This window comes from Vulpes vulpes, chromosome 9 (genome assembly GCF_048418805.1).
Source record: "Vulpes vulpes isolate BD-2025 chromosome 9, VulVul3, whole genome shotgun sequence".
Lineage (NCBI taxonomy): Eukaryota > Metazoa > Chordata > Mammalia > Carnivora > Canidae > Vulpes > Vulpes vulpes.
Window position 1 is genome coordinate 103,959,265 of NC_132788.1, and position 14,605 is coordinate 103,973,869.

The 14,605-nt window shown below is 49.9% G+C and overlaps 1 protein-coding gene across 2 annotated transcripts in view; it reads left to right on the forward strand.

Moving 5' to 3' along the window:
* Nucleotides 1-6,494: 6,494 nt before the first annotated feature.
* The window catches only part of EVI5L (ecotropic viral integration site 5 like), a 30,338-nt gene continuing 22,227 nt past the window's right edge, over nucleotides 6,495-14,605 (forward strand). Inside the window, exon 1 of one of the 2 annotated variants that reach the window (XM_072721559.1) lies at nucleotides 6,495-6,658. The gene's annotated coding sequence lies outside the window, so the exon portion shown is untranslated. The remainder of the gene's footprint in view (nucleotides 6,659-14,605) is intronic. The other variant, XM_072721560.1, reaches the window with a different exon arrangement.

The following is a 14,605-nucleotide window of genomic DNA, read 5'->3' on the forward strand; positions in this document are numbered from 1 at the left end:
ACAAGAATTCCCGGGTGGCTCAGTGGTTGAGCGTCTACCTTCAGCTCAGGGCATGAATCTCCAGTTCCAAGATTGAGTCCCACATGGGGCTTCCTGCATGGAGGCTGCTTCTCCTCTGCCCGTGTCTCTGCCACTCTCTCTCTGGCTCTCATGAATAAATAAATAAATAAAATCTTTGAAAAACAAAACAAAACAATGGTTGAAAATGCCCATTTGGTGAAATACATGAATCTACAAATCCAAGAAGCTCAATGAGCTCCAAAAAAGATAAACTCAAAGAAACTGAGACACACTATTACCAAACTATCAAAAAACAAAGTGAAAATCTTGACAGTAATGAGATAAGTCATCATTTCCAAAGGATCCTCAATAACGTTAAAAGCTGATTTCTCATAAAAAACCATGGAGGCTAGAAGGGACTGTGATGACATATTTAAAGTGCTGAAAGAGGGGCACCTGGGTGGCTCATTGTTTGAGTGTCTGCCTTTGGCTCAGGGCATGATCCTGGAGTCCTGGGATCGAGTCCCACATTGCACTTCCCACAGGGACCCTGCTTCTCCCTCTGCTTGTGTCTCTGTCTCTCTCTGTTTCTCTCATGAATAAATAAATAAAATCTTTAAAATAAATAAATAAGTAAAGTGCTGAAAGAAAAAAAACCCTGTCCACCACAAATTCTATATCTGGCAAAATTGTCCTTCAAAGATAAGGAAGAAATAAAAATATTCTCAAAAAAACGCTGAGAGAGTTTATGATCACTAGACTTGCCCTATAAGAAATGCAAAAGGAAGTCCCTAGGGACTGACTCTACCAGCACCTTGATCTTGGACTTTCCAGCCTCTAGAACAAAAGAGAAATAAGGTCCTGTTGTTTATAAACCACCCATTATATGGCATTTTAAAAATAAGAGCCCAAATGGACTAAGACAATACTCAATGGTGAGATACTGAAAGATTTCTCCCTAAGACCAAGAAAAAGGAAAGTGCCCACTTTTACCACTGCCTCCAACATTGTACTGGAAGTTCTAGCCAGAGAAATTAGACAAGAAAAATAAATAGATGGCATCCAAATTGGAACAAGTAAAATTACCTCTGTTCATCAGTGGGTGACATAATCCTATATCTAGAAAATCCTTAAAAATCCACAAGAAAGCTATTAAAGCTAATAAACTAATTCAGCAAAATTGCAAATTACAAAATCAATACAACAAATTCAGCTGCATTTCTATACACCTGAAATAAGCAATCCAAAAAGATAAGTAAAGCAATTGTACTTACAATAGCATCTAAAAGAGTAAAATAGGGGCACCTGGGTGGCTCAGTCGGTTGAGTGTCTGTCTTTGGCTCAGGTAGTGATCCTAGGGTCCTGGGGTCAGGGCCTAAGTCAGGATCCCTGCTCAGTAGGGTGCCTGCTTCTCCCTCTCCCTCTGCCTTTCTACCTGAGCTGAAGGCAGATGCTTAACCAACTGAGCCACCCAGGCCCACCAGTAGGGTGAAATCTTCATGACACTGGATTCAGCAATAGATTCTAAGATATGACACAAAAGAAAGGCAACAAAAGAAGAATAGATTAATTGGAGTTTCATCAAAAGTTAAAATCTTTGTGGGACATCTGGATGGCTCATTCAATTAGAGACCAACTCCTGATTCCAGCTCAGGTCATGATCTCAGGGTCCTGGGATCAAGCCCAGCATTAGGTTCCCTGTTCAGAGGGGAGTCTGCTTCTTTCTCTATTCTCTCCCACAGACACCCCACTCAAATTCTCTTTTTCTTCCAAATAAATAAATAAAATCTTTTTTTTAAAAAGAAAAATAACAAATACTGGCAAAGAAATGGAAAATAGAAAGCTTTATGCATTGCTGCTGGTAATGTAAACTGACGCAGCCACTGTGAAAAGCTCTTTTGGTTCCTCAAAGAGCCAAACACAGAATTACTTTATGACCCAGCCATTCTACTCCTAGGTAGATAGCAAAAGGATTGAAAGCAGGAACTCAACTAGATAAATATTCACACATGCATGTTCATAGCAGTGTTATTCACAGAAATTGAAAGATGGGAACAACCCAAATGTCCAACAACAGAGGATTGAATAAACAACATGTGGTTCACACATACAATGGAATATTATTCATCTATAAAAGGAAATAAAGTCTGATACATTCTATAATACAGGTGAACCTTGAAAACATCATAGTGACAGAAGCCAGATACAGAAGGACCAATAGTATATGATGCCACTTCTATGAGGTACCTAGAATATGCAAATTTATAGAAACAGAAAGTAGAATAGAAATAACCAGGGACTGGGGACAGGGAGAATGGAGAGTTGGTGTTTAATGGGAACCAGAAATAGAAATGGGAATTTCAGAAAAATAGAAATGGGAATTTCTATTTAGGAAGGATGAAAACTTTTTGGAAATGGATAGCAGTGCTGATTGAACAGCACTCTGAATGCACTTAATGCCATTGAATTGTAGTCTTAAAAACAGCAAGTGTTGAGGGGCCTGGGTGGCACAGTTGGTTAAGCATCCAACTCTTGGTTTTGGCTCAGGTCATGGTCATGGATTGTGAGATCGAGCCCCATGTCAAGCTCTGTGCTCAGTGTGGAATCTGTTTAAGATTCTTTCTCCCTCTCCTTCTTTCCGTCCTGCTCATGCTCACTCTTCAAATAAATAAATAAGTCTTTTTTTTTTTTTTTTTTTTTTTAATGGCAAGTGTTGGGACGCCTGGGTGGCTCAGGGGTTGAACATCTGCCTTTGGCTCAGGGCATGATCCCGGAGTCCCGGAATTGAGTCCCACATCAAGCTTCTGCATGGAGCCTGCTTCTCCCTCTGCCTATGTCTCTGCCTCTCTCTGTGTGTGTCTCTCAAGAATAAATAAGTTAAATCTTTAAAAAAATTAAAAATTAAAAAAATGGCAAGTATTATGTTACATATGTTTTATTACAATTAAAATTTTTCAAAAAAGAGGAATAGTCGGTAGAGCATGCAACCTTTGATCTCAGGGTCCTGAATTCGAGCCCCATGTTAAATATGGAGACTACTTTTTAAAAAACAGATTTTTTTTTTCAAAAAAGAAAAATAAGTCACAATGCCTCCTAAGGTCTAGCCTTAGAAATAGTCCAGTATCATTTTTTTAAAAGATTTTATTTACTTATTCATGAAAGACACACACAGAGAGAGAGAGAGGCAGAGACATAGGCAGAGAAAGAAGCAGGCTCCATGCAGGGAGCCCGACGTGGGACTCGATCCCAGGACTCTAGGATCATGCCCTGGGCTGAAGGCAGACATTTAATCACTGAGCCACCCAGGCGTCCCCCAGCATCATTTTTTTTTTCCCAGCATCATTTTTTAAAGAAGATTTTATTCATTTATTTGAGAGAGGGAATAGGCAAAAGAGCACAAGCAGGGTGCGGGACAGAGGGAGAAGGAGACTCCTCACTGAGCAGGGAGTCCAATGTGTGTCTTGATTCTGGGAATCTGGGATCCAGGATCATGACCTGAGCCAAGGGCAGACGCTTAGCCAACTGAGCCACCCAGGCATCCCTCCAGCATAATTTCTGATGCAGTCTGTTGGTCAGAACAAGTGATAAGAAAACAGACTCTACTTCCTCATAAAAAGAGCTATGGATATTGTGGCTTTTTTCCCCCTCTCTATGAGACAAATGAGGTCTAAGTTCACACTAGTCAATATTCGTAACAAATGAATTCCGTGTGTATCCAAAGTTTAACCCAGAAAAAATTTTGATTGTACTAAATTTTGTTATCAGCAAAATACTGAGAGAAGAGTCTTTTAATAAATTCAAATGTGCAAAATGCGGCTCTGAAAAAATGACAACCACACACCAAAAAAAAAAAATCACAATGGTAGAATTAACAGTTGATAAAAATTGGACAAAATGAGCCTGATTAATGAATCAAATGTTTCAAAAAAATTACAGGAAAAAAATGTTCCTGATAAAGATGATATCAATCAAGTAAAAATGAGCATAGAAAAAGAATTGGGAACGGTTTAGCTGCACTAAACAGAAAAGTGATCCAGGAATCTAATTGGCTAGATGCAGTTTGTGATTCAAAAGTATTTTCCAACAGAAATGTGTTGGAATTTTTTTTCCACTGTGCTTATAAAAATGGAATCAAAGTGTCCCCAGAATAAAACCATCCTTTGTGTGAAAATGGCAATGTGAGGACAAGAGGGTCAAATGTCCTGTGCATCTTTCTTGTGTTTGATTTTATTCACCAGACACCAGATGCTGCTAATCTCCTAGGCAAGCCCCCAGAAATGCCCTGGTCATGACCCCTTTCTGGGGTGCCCTGGACCCCCCACCCAGACATGTGCCTCTACAGAACCCTTTGTCTCTCACATCTATGCTATCAGTCCAGGGTTTTTTGTTCCTCGGAAAGTGTGGCTCACACCAAATTGTTTTTTCTTGAGGCAGAACACCAGTGGGGAAGACCTCTCAAAACCTGGGTAAACCCCAAGACTTTGGCTCTTAGGATGGCTCCTGAGTCCCCCACATTGAGGGACCATGAGCAGCCAATATAAAGGCTGTCCCCTGCTGGTCACTTGATCCTTACCATGTCCTGTCATTATTCTTACCCTCCTGATTTAACGCCCACCCTGAGTCGTATTTCTAACCATGCCCATGTGGGTCTTACTGCCCCCTCTCAAACCCCCCAAGTAATCAGAGGACAATGTTGATGAGATGTATTTCAGCTTCGTACAATGCAAATCCAAAGTCACCTTATAACTTTGTCGGGACTGTGAAATGCCCAATAGAGAAGCTGACTTTCAAAGAAGGGAGGCAAAGATCTGTTCTTTAAAAAAAGAGAAAAGGAGGGGGGTATACGGGCATGTGGGGAGAAGGAATGCATTACATTTTATTTTTACCACTCGAGTTTTTAGAAATATGTTTTGGGGCTTCTTTTACAGTTCCAGAATTTTAATAGATGCAATGTAGATAGTAAGAGATAGGCAAAGAGGGTGTGGACAGATGCAGAGAGTTAGGCAGGGGCAGAGAGAAGACACAGTGGCGGAGAGGATGCAGACAGAAGCAGAATGTAGATGGCACAGAGTGTAGACAGAGGCACAGAGAGATGGCCAGGGGCGGGCAGTGAACAGATGTCAGTCATCACTTCCAAAACCAGATAGAAGCTCCTAGCACTTAGGAGGTTGAGATCTCAGACCTCAGAAGGTCCTCACACGCCCCATTCTGTGTCCCAGACCTCCCCCTACCCATTTCTGCCTCCCATCTTCAGCCCCCAGCCTGAACATACAATGTTACCCTGTCTTCTGGGACAGGGCCCCTGGCCCACCCCCCTCCAGGGCCCATCCCTTCGGGGTGGAAACGCTCCTTTTTTGCTAAGTCTTGCCTGCTGTCAATGACTGTCCCTACAGGCTCCTCCCCAGCCTCGGTGACACTCCCCCCACCCTCTTCCTCCCTGTGGAGAGTCTTGGGCCTACCATTCATTTACTCATTCATTCATCAAGCATTTATACTCCGTTCCCACGACCCAGGCCCCTGCTCAGCCACGCTGGGGACCCCGAGGAGACCTGACCTAGGTCCTGCATCACCCACCCGCTCCCACTCCCCACCCCCTCCCCCAGGTGGGGGATGGGAGGGCCGTGTAAGCAGTGATGACACAGCCTGATCAGAGTTTTGATGGGTCACAGGAGGCACTGTGAGATGCAGGGAAGATGCTGAACCTCGCCCAGATGAGGTTAGGGGACGGGCCTGAGCCTGGGACGTGACCCCACCCCCCACAGCCCCGCCCCCAGCACCGAGCCGGGCTCAGAAATGCGGTGCCATCACCGCCCCCTCAGCCTGCCAACGCCCCTTCTCCGACCAAACCCATTAAGCCTCTCCCTCGCTGGCCCCGCCCCATTGTTGCTCTAGGCCCCGCCCCCTCCCAGCCCCGCCCCTATTTCATTCAATCCGGCCCCAAGCCCCGCCGCCCGGGAGGCTTACCTCAAACCAATCTCGCGACCCCATTGGTCAGGGAGAGTTACTGCACCGCCTTCCTTCAGCGTTATTGGCTCCCTCGGTGTCAATCTTCTTGAGAGTCCCAACAGTTGCCAAGGCCGAGATTTGAGGGGCAGATAATAATGGACGGCTCAGGACGGCTCATTATTGGGCAGAAAGCCCGGCTCTGGGCGGGGCTTAGGGCCAAACGCTGGGCTGCCTCCGTCCCGGGTTCTTCAGAGCCTCAGCCTTCCCTCAGAGGCACACCCCCCTCTCCTTGTCATTGGTGCCGCCAGGTGTTGCTCAACAGGATCCCACACGTCGATAGGCAAAGCCGCCCGTCCTTCACTGCTTTCCTAATTTCAATTTGCTTCTCTCCTTGGAGGCGGCAACCTTCTGGCCGTAGCCAGGGCCCCCCTCACGGAATGGCCGCGGATTGGTCCGCCTCCCCGTCACTCCTGGGCGGTGGGCGGAGCCAGGGTGCCTGGGGGCGGCGAATTGGTTGCCTGGGCCTCGGGGGCGGGGCAGCCGCTCCTGTCAGCGGGTGAAATGGCAGCGGCAGAACCGGCGGCGGCCGCGGTCCCGGGGGGCGGCTGAGGGGGCCGGGCCGGGGCTGCGGGGCGAGCGGCGCGGCGGGGATCCAGCGGCGCGGCCCGGGACGGTGAGGCGCGGCACGGCGATGGCGGCGCGCTCGGCGCAGGTAGGCAGGCGGCGCGGGCCGGGCCTCCCGGGCGCCTTCTCAGGCCGGCGGCTCCGCGCTGCGGCCCGCGGGGGCCCGGCAAGATCGCGACTCGGGCCGCCTCGCCGCGGAACCCGCGCTGGGAGCCCTCGGCACTCCCGGCGGCGACCCTGGCCGACAGCCTTGGGCCGCGGCCCCCGCCCACCCTCGCTCCGGATGCCCCCGGACCCCTCGGCCCCTCCCCCGGGCCTTCCGGCCGCCCCCTCCCCCCTCCCGTCCCCTCCCCGAGGGGTCGCCCCACCCCCGGCGGTGACCCCCGCCCACCCTTTCCACAGACCACGAGGACTCCTCCTGGACCCTGCACGGCTCCCCCAGCCCCCACCCCGCAGACCCGCCCCCCAAGGCGCCCCCCGCAGGCCTAGGACCCCCGCCTTCCCTCTGTCCGGACCCCTCAGGACCCCTCCCATCTGCGGACCCCTTGCCACCCCATCCCTCCTGCCACTTCCCATCTCTGGGCCCAGACCTGCCTCCAGCCCCAAGGCTAGGAGCTTCGGAGCCCTCCCCCTCCCTTCCTCCCCACGGGACCCCTCCCCTAGCCTCTCTAAGTCAGGATTCCTACCCACAGGCCTCCCCTCAGCCTGCTGGCCGGTCTCCGACCCCCAGCAACCCCATGCCCAAGGGCACCAGGAAAAATCACTCCTCAGACTCCTCCCAGCACACTCCAGCGGCTCACACACACCCCTGATCCTGACTGGTCCTCAGAATCCACCCTCACCTCCTGCTTAGGACCTCCCCACAGATGTCGTGAACCCTCCTCCCCTCGCAGAGACACACATCTTTCTGAGAGCCCAACACATGCGCTTCCGTGCCCACACACACACACACACACACACTGGGAGCCAACAGTTCTCACACAGAGATGCCCATGAACCCTCAACAACTCACATGCACATCCTGGCCCCTAACACACAGACAACCAGGAGCCCCCTGATATGCAGGTGGGCGCACACACACACACACACACACACACACTCACACACAGCTAGACACTTGGATCCGCAGCACATGGGGAAACTCAGACCTCCAACACAGACCCAGACAACTGGGACCTCCCACACACACACTCTCACACACACACAGGACTCCGTAGCACTTTCACACACCTCCTTGGATCCCACCTGCCCAGGTCCTCCCGTAGCACCCAAAGCTCCCAGCTCAGGCACACTCGGACACATGAGCTGCCTGCCCTGTCCCAGCCACACACCAGCCTCTCTGATCTGGTATCCCCACCGGGGCCCCGAAGGGTGGCAGGGTGACCCAGAATCTCCCAGCACCCCTGTGGACACCTGGCCCAGGCCTCTTCCCCTTTATCCATCTCTCCCTGCTTTTGCCCTTCTTCAAAGGGAAGGACACTCACTCTCCCTCCTACTCTGAAGTCTCCCAAAGGGAATGACTGCCTGCCCCCTGATTTACACCACCCCCTGGTGGGGAAGGGGGAGTTCAGGCTGCTCCGGGCCCAGTCCTGAAGTCTGACCAGACTGGTAGGACCAGCATCCTGACCCCATCACACCAGCTGGCCTCAAATGGCAGGACCAGCACTGCTGCCAGTGGCAGCCCCGATAGCTTGAGTGAGTTCCTTCACCCACGGCCCGTGTGTCATGCCAAAATGAAACGGTTTCCTCCTCTCTCCTGGCATTTGGGACCCGGTGGGGCTGGGTTTGGGCCTGCCAGAAGCAGACGGCTCTTTGTTAAGGAATATTTTCAGAAGGGAAGAATGTGCTGAAGAGGCTTGGGTAGAAAACCCGTGAGTTGTCAGCTTGGTTTTTCCCTTGGCCAGCCTTTGATCAAGCTAGAGGACCCATGTTTTTCCCGAGTGTGTTGATTCCCCCCCACACCCCGCCCCCCTGTCCTGCCACCCCACAGCTCTCATTCTCAGGTCCAACCTGTGGGTTCCCCTGGGCTTTCGTGGTTGACTGCGGGTGGTTTGGAAGGAGCTGCAGGTGGCTTGGCTCTGGCACAGGGATGAAGAAGGATCACAGAACTGGCGACACGGTGTGGCCAGGACTGCAGGGAGTGAGGAGGAGCCTGGGTCCTGCCCGTGCAGAATCCAGATCAGTCCAGCCCTAGCACTGCCTGTCTGGGCTCCTTTGAGCCACACAAGCATGCCTGGAAAGCCCCAGAGACGCAAGCCCAGGCTTGTTTGTGGATGTTCACCGGTGGACTCTGGACAGCCCTGGGAAGAAACACCTATTGGCTCAGGGCCTCAACTTCTCTGTCTGGAAAATGGGTGGGGGATAAATCTGTAGAACCTTGTTCTGTACTGCAGGGGAGCCAGTGAGGTAAGGGTGTGGTCCTTTGAATGTCCCCTGGGCACCAAGTGGGAGGGGTCATTGGGGTTCAGCAGGGCAGTCACCCATCTATGGGTGCTAGCAAGGATCCCTGGCCGCCCTGGTCCCCTAGTGGTAATTAGTTGACACCTCACTGGACAGTGACCGTCTCTATGTAGCCAAGCTGCATCTCAGGAAGCCGGCTCAGTCGGGGTTAGAGATGGTCTGAGAGTGGGATCTGTGGCCACACAGAAGCCTCCCGTGGGGAGGGTAGGAGGGGGCCTACTTGCTGGCAATGCCGTCACCTCATGAACACCTCTGATACATAGACCTGGGTAGGGAGAGGTTTGTTTTGTCCACTTGCCGAAAGGAGGCGTGGATGAAGACTCCTGAAGGTCACGAGGCACGTAGGAAACAGTCTCCACAGCCTCCCCAGGGTGGGACCTTCTGCAGATGCAGGGGCTCATAAGGCTCACCAGAACAGACTATGAACTACTTAGGAAAACACGAGAAAGCTCCCAGGGAGGGCTTGTGAACAGTATCAGTGCACTTTTACCCTAAACTAGGTGTACAGGCCTGGTCTTTGTAGTGTTTTGGTAGGAGCAGGGGGGTGAGGTGAAACGTGATCTTAGTTTCCTCTGGCAGAACATAAATGCTGGTCATTCCAAGTGAAGCCCCACCACGTGCTAGGAACTGAGTCAGGTGCTGGGGTAAGAAGGAAGGTCACATGTGGTCCCTGCCTTGCCTCTAAAGACCCTCTTGGCATCATGAGGCAAGAGCTGAAACCAGTAGCGTACCCTGATGGGACCCATGCCACATGCCAGGCCCTGTGCCAAGCACCATTTACATATTATCTCATTTAATCCTCCAATCCACCCAGAGGAACCAAGACTCCAGTGTGTGCCCTCACCATCACATCCTGCTGCTTGTTGTGTGGAAGCATGAGATGGAACTATGCGCAGCATGCTGCGGGAGCACAGAATAGGGTCCAGTGCATCCCTGGGGCATCAGGGAGGGCGGAATAAGGATGACGTATAGGCCCAGAGAGGAGCTTACTGGGCAGGCATGGCAGAGAAGGGCGTTCCAGGCAGGCAGTGTCTGGACAGAGGCCCGTGAAGCCGGAACAAGCGTGGTGTGTTCAGGGAGTCGTGCCTTGTCTGGTGGGCCTCATCCCGTAGGCCTCGCATCCCAAATGTGATCCATGGGCCACATACTGCACACCCCTCCCTGGGAAAGGGAACCATAGTTGGAAGAACTCAAGAAAGGCAGCAAGCCCTATCCTACCCAGGGGAGTCTGTAGCACACCTGCTCTGGAAGTCAAACAGCGCCAGGAAAAGAAGTGAGAAGGAAATCACAGGAGGCGAGAGAGAGATGTATCTTCCAAGGCCCTGTCAGCACAACTCACCTGCACTTTTCTTGCATTGCTCAGCATGCTGTGATGTGTTGGGAGATCATTTCATTGAGCTGTGTCTCCCACACCAACCCACTAGTCCCACAAGGGAGCCTGACCGTTTGTTCAAGGCTGAGTCTCAGGAGAGTGCAGGGCACATAGCAGATGCTTAGTAAATACTTGCTTCATTTTAGGATCTTACCATCTTCCCTACTCACCCATTTACGAAAGACGGCCTGGATCTCTTCCACAGGAAGAGGTTGACCCATCTGCCTTGGAGAGCTCCCAAAGGCAGGGCATACCCACCTCGTCCTTGCCCCGTGGCCCAGCAAAACTCTGCAGCTGACTCAGGCAGCAGAAGAGATAACCATCTTGGCTTTGAAGAGCCGAGAGCCTTTGCAAGATGCCACTTCTCTTACTCACCTGTCCCTGGAAGGCTTACAAGGGCTTTAAATGTTCTCCTTTGTCATTCTCAGGGAACAAAAATATAGAGAAATGAGGGATTTACCAGGAATGAACCTACTTCAGTGGCAAATAGAAAGTTGGTGATGATACGGGATAGTAAACCTTTTTTTTTTTTTTTTAGGTCAGAAGGGATTCCACAGGTCATAATAGTCCACATCTCAGATTTTAGTCTGAAGGTATTTGCTGCTGCTATTATTCCCAATTTCCCAATAACAATAATTATAGTTTCAGTGCATTTAACCTTTAAAGAGGGCCAGCCCATTGGGGTTTGTTGATTCATTCCACAGCTATTGGATGCCTGATAGTGTACTAGACTCTGGGGATCCAGTGGTGGCTAGACAGCCCCTACCCTCATGGAACTTTCCATCCAACGGGGAACAAATAGCATGGACCAGCTAGTTCCTGTCCTAAGCACTTGACAAGTTTAGCTCAGGTATTCCCGTGAGGCAGGTACTATCACTAGCCCTGTTTTCAGATTAAGAAATTGAGGCAAAGTTTATCACAAAGATATACAGTGGTAGGGGAGGGATTCGAACCCAGACTTCTGGCTCTGGAGTTCTCACAGAAGACCAGGAGATCTGGGAGCAGTTGTGGACACACACACACACACACACACACACACACACACACACACACACAGAGCCATAGAAGGAAGGTACATGGATATGGAAAGGTCCAGAGCATAGAGAAGTAGCTAGAACTGGGGAAAAGATGGGGCAGGCAGTAAGCCCTGAATTCCAGTGACTGTCCTTGTTATCAAAGCTTGCCCATTGGTTGCCCACCCCTTGGCTAGGAAAAGGACCCAGACACCAGGCCATTTCCCCAGAAGCTGGAACCAGCCAGGGCCATGGTGGTCTGCTGGATCACGCTGACAATCCTGGCAGGCTGGGCACATGGGGTCATATGGCATCTCCTGAGGCATGCAGTTCAGAAATGAGTCTGTGTCCCCTGTCATTATTAGAGCAGAGGATCAGAAACTGCGGGGCAGAAAGCTAGGAAACCAAACTGAAAAGGAAACTTGGGCTCTTTATTCCCACCTTCGAAAATGCCAGGCTCTGTAAGATGGCGCGCACACACACACTCACTCCCTCTCCGCGCTGAAAAGTAATGACTGTGCTTTACTGAGCACAGTAAATTGGGCATTCGTGCTTTATGTGTATTATTTCCAAAGTAAAAGAATGCAGAGAAAGTGGCAGCACAGAGAATCAACTTAGGGCAGAGGCTCTGGAGTCAGAAATCTAAGTGGAAATCCTCCCTCTGTGGCCTAGTCAAGGGACCATGTGAGAGTCCTGCTTGCTCTGGCACCTTGCATGCATTACAGCTGACCTTTACTTTTCGGCCTACACTGATACAGAATCTTTGTTTTAAATTATTTTTAAAATAGAGTTTAGGGGCGCCTTGGTGTCTCAGTTGGTTAAGTGCCTGCCTTTGGCTCAGGTCATGATCCTGGGGTTCTGGGATTGAGCCCTGCATTGGGCTCCCTGTTCAACAGGGAGCCTGTTTCTCCCTCTGCCTCTCCCCACTGGCTTGTGCTCTCTCATTCACACATTCAATAAATCTTTAAAAAAGAAAATACAGTTTATTTTTTAGAATGGTTTTAGATTTGCAGAAAAATTGAGAAGATAGTAGAGAGCTCCTGCAGACCCCCACCCAGTTTCCCTGATTAGTAACATCTTCAGTAAGTCTCGTACATTTGTTATAATTAACAGACTGACGTTGATACATTAACTACAGTCCACACTTTCTTTACTCAGATTTCCTTAGTTTTGCCCTAATTTCCTTCTTCTCTTCCAGAATCCCATCCTGGATCCCACATGACATTTTGTCAAGTCTTCTTATGCTCTCATGGCTGGGACAGTTTCTTAGACTTTCCTTATTTCTGATGACCTTGACAGATTTGAGGAGAACTGGTCAGGAATTTTTCTAAAATGTCCCGTGATCTGGATTTGTCACATGGTTTTCTCATAGTTAAACTGGAGTGATGCATTCTGGGGAGAGAGATACAAAAGTGACATGCCCTTTTCAGCTCATCATAGGCTCATGCTCTTACTGTGGCTTATCACTGTTGATGTCGATCTTGATCACTTGGCTGAGCAGCACAGAAATTTTTGTCTTCATTCATTTAGCGAATGTTTATTAAGCACCTACTAAATTCCATATGTGTTAGGAGCTTGGTATAGAAAATTAAGAAGATAGGCCCTTGACCTCAGAATGTTCATAACCCAGTAGGGCAGGCAGGCCTGTATAGAAGCAATTGTCATGGAATGTGCCGTTGGGCTGAGATGTAGGGGGTAAGTATTTTCAGAGGGAGATAGAGAAGTGAGCCAGCATGAAAGGTGGGGGTTGATAGGAACGATTTCACAGAAAAAAAAAATTCAAACCAGATGTTGGAGACTGCTTTCCCAACAAGAGGGAACAGCATGTGCAAAGACACAGGAAGAAGCAGGTGGTCCTGGAGGGCTGAGCATCATGGGGCTGGGTTGAGGGAGGAGGCAAGCTGGCAGGACTGTGTGCACCAGGCAAAAACATTTGGGCTCCATCTCCAAGCAGGGAATAGCTGAAGGGTTTGGGCAAGCATGAGGAGGGTAGCACTGGGCAGGTGGATGGAGGGCAGCACATGGACCCAGCTAGTCCCCCCCCCATGTAGCAGGAGGAGTTGCTGGCTTTAGTCAGGAGAGTATTGAGTTTGAGGAGCATCTCCACACCAGGGACCAGAGGGTCTTCCTAAAATGCAAGCCCAGCCAGGTCCCTACCTGAGCCACAGGGCCCTGCGGGGGTCTGGCCCCTGCAGAATTCTCCAGTCTTTTCTGGAGTGGCATGCCTTCCTCCTGCTTCTGCACTGTGTTTCCTTTGCCAATCCATCCCATCCCATCCCTCATCTTTTTCTCTAAAATTCACCCTTTTAAAGTGAACAGTTCAGTGGGTTTCAGTATATTCACAAAATAGTACAACTGTCTAGTTCCAGAACATATCAGCATTCCAAAAAAATCCTGTGTGCAGGTTCCCCCATTCCCCTACCCGCTCCCCAGGCCCCAGCCCCTGGCAACCACTATCCCTATAGATGCCCCTATTCTGGACATTTCATGTCAATGCAAGCATGTCACCTATGATCATTTGTGTCTGGCTTCGTCCACTGAACATAAAGTCTTTGAGGTTCATCTACATGGCAGCGTGTGTCAGAGCCTCCTTCCTTTTTATGGCTGAATCATATTCCGGTGCATGGATGGACCACATTGTGTCAATTGGTTCATCCAATGGTGGACCTGGAGTTCTTTCTCTTTCTGTCTATTATAAATGACACTGCTGTGAAGAGTCACGTACAAGAGTTCATGTGGACATATGTTTCCCATTATTTTGGGTAGCTATCTAGGAGCAGAATTGCTGGGTCATGTGGGAACTCCACATTTAACTCTTTAGGGGCTTGCCAGATGGTGTTCCACTCTCTCTATTCCTGGAAACATATCTTTAAATCTGCAGGAGAAAGCTTGGATGATGGTTTCCTACTCTCTATGCTCCATGCGCTCAGGAGGGCAGCAGCTCTGTTGGCCTTTGCTCGGTGCAATGTCCAGCACCTGGTGGGCATTCAGCAAGCATCAGTGGATGGGGAGGCGGTTCAGTTCCTCAGATATTTTTCAACCCCTCTGTTGTAGGCTCAGTGCGGGGCCCCGCTGTAGCAGGGACCCAGACAGAGGTGGTTCTTCCCCTGGTGGGGGACTTGGCAGAGGTGTTCAAGAGCCAGTTGGCAATCTTAGAAGTGCTCAGGAGAAAGGAAAAGCTGGAAAAAGG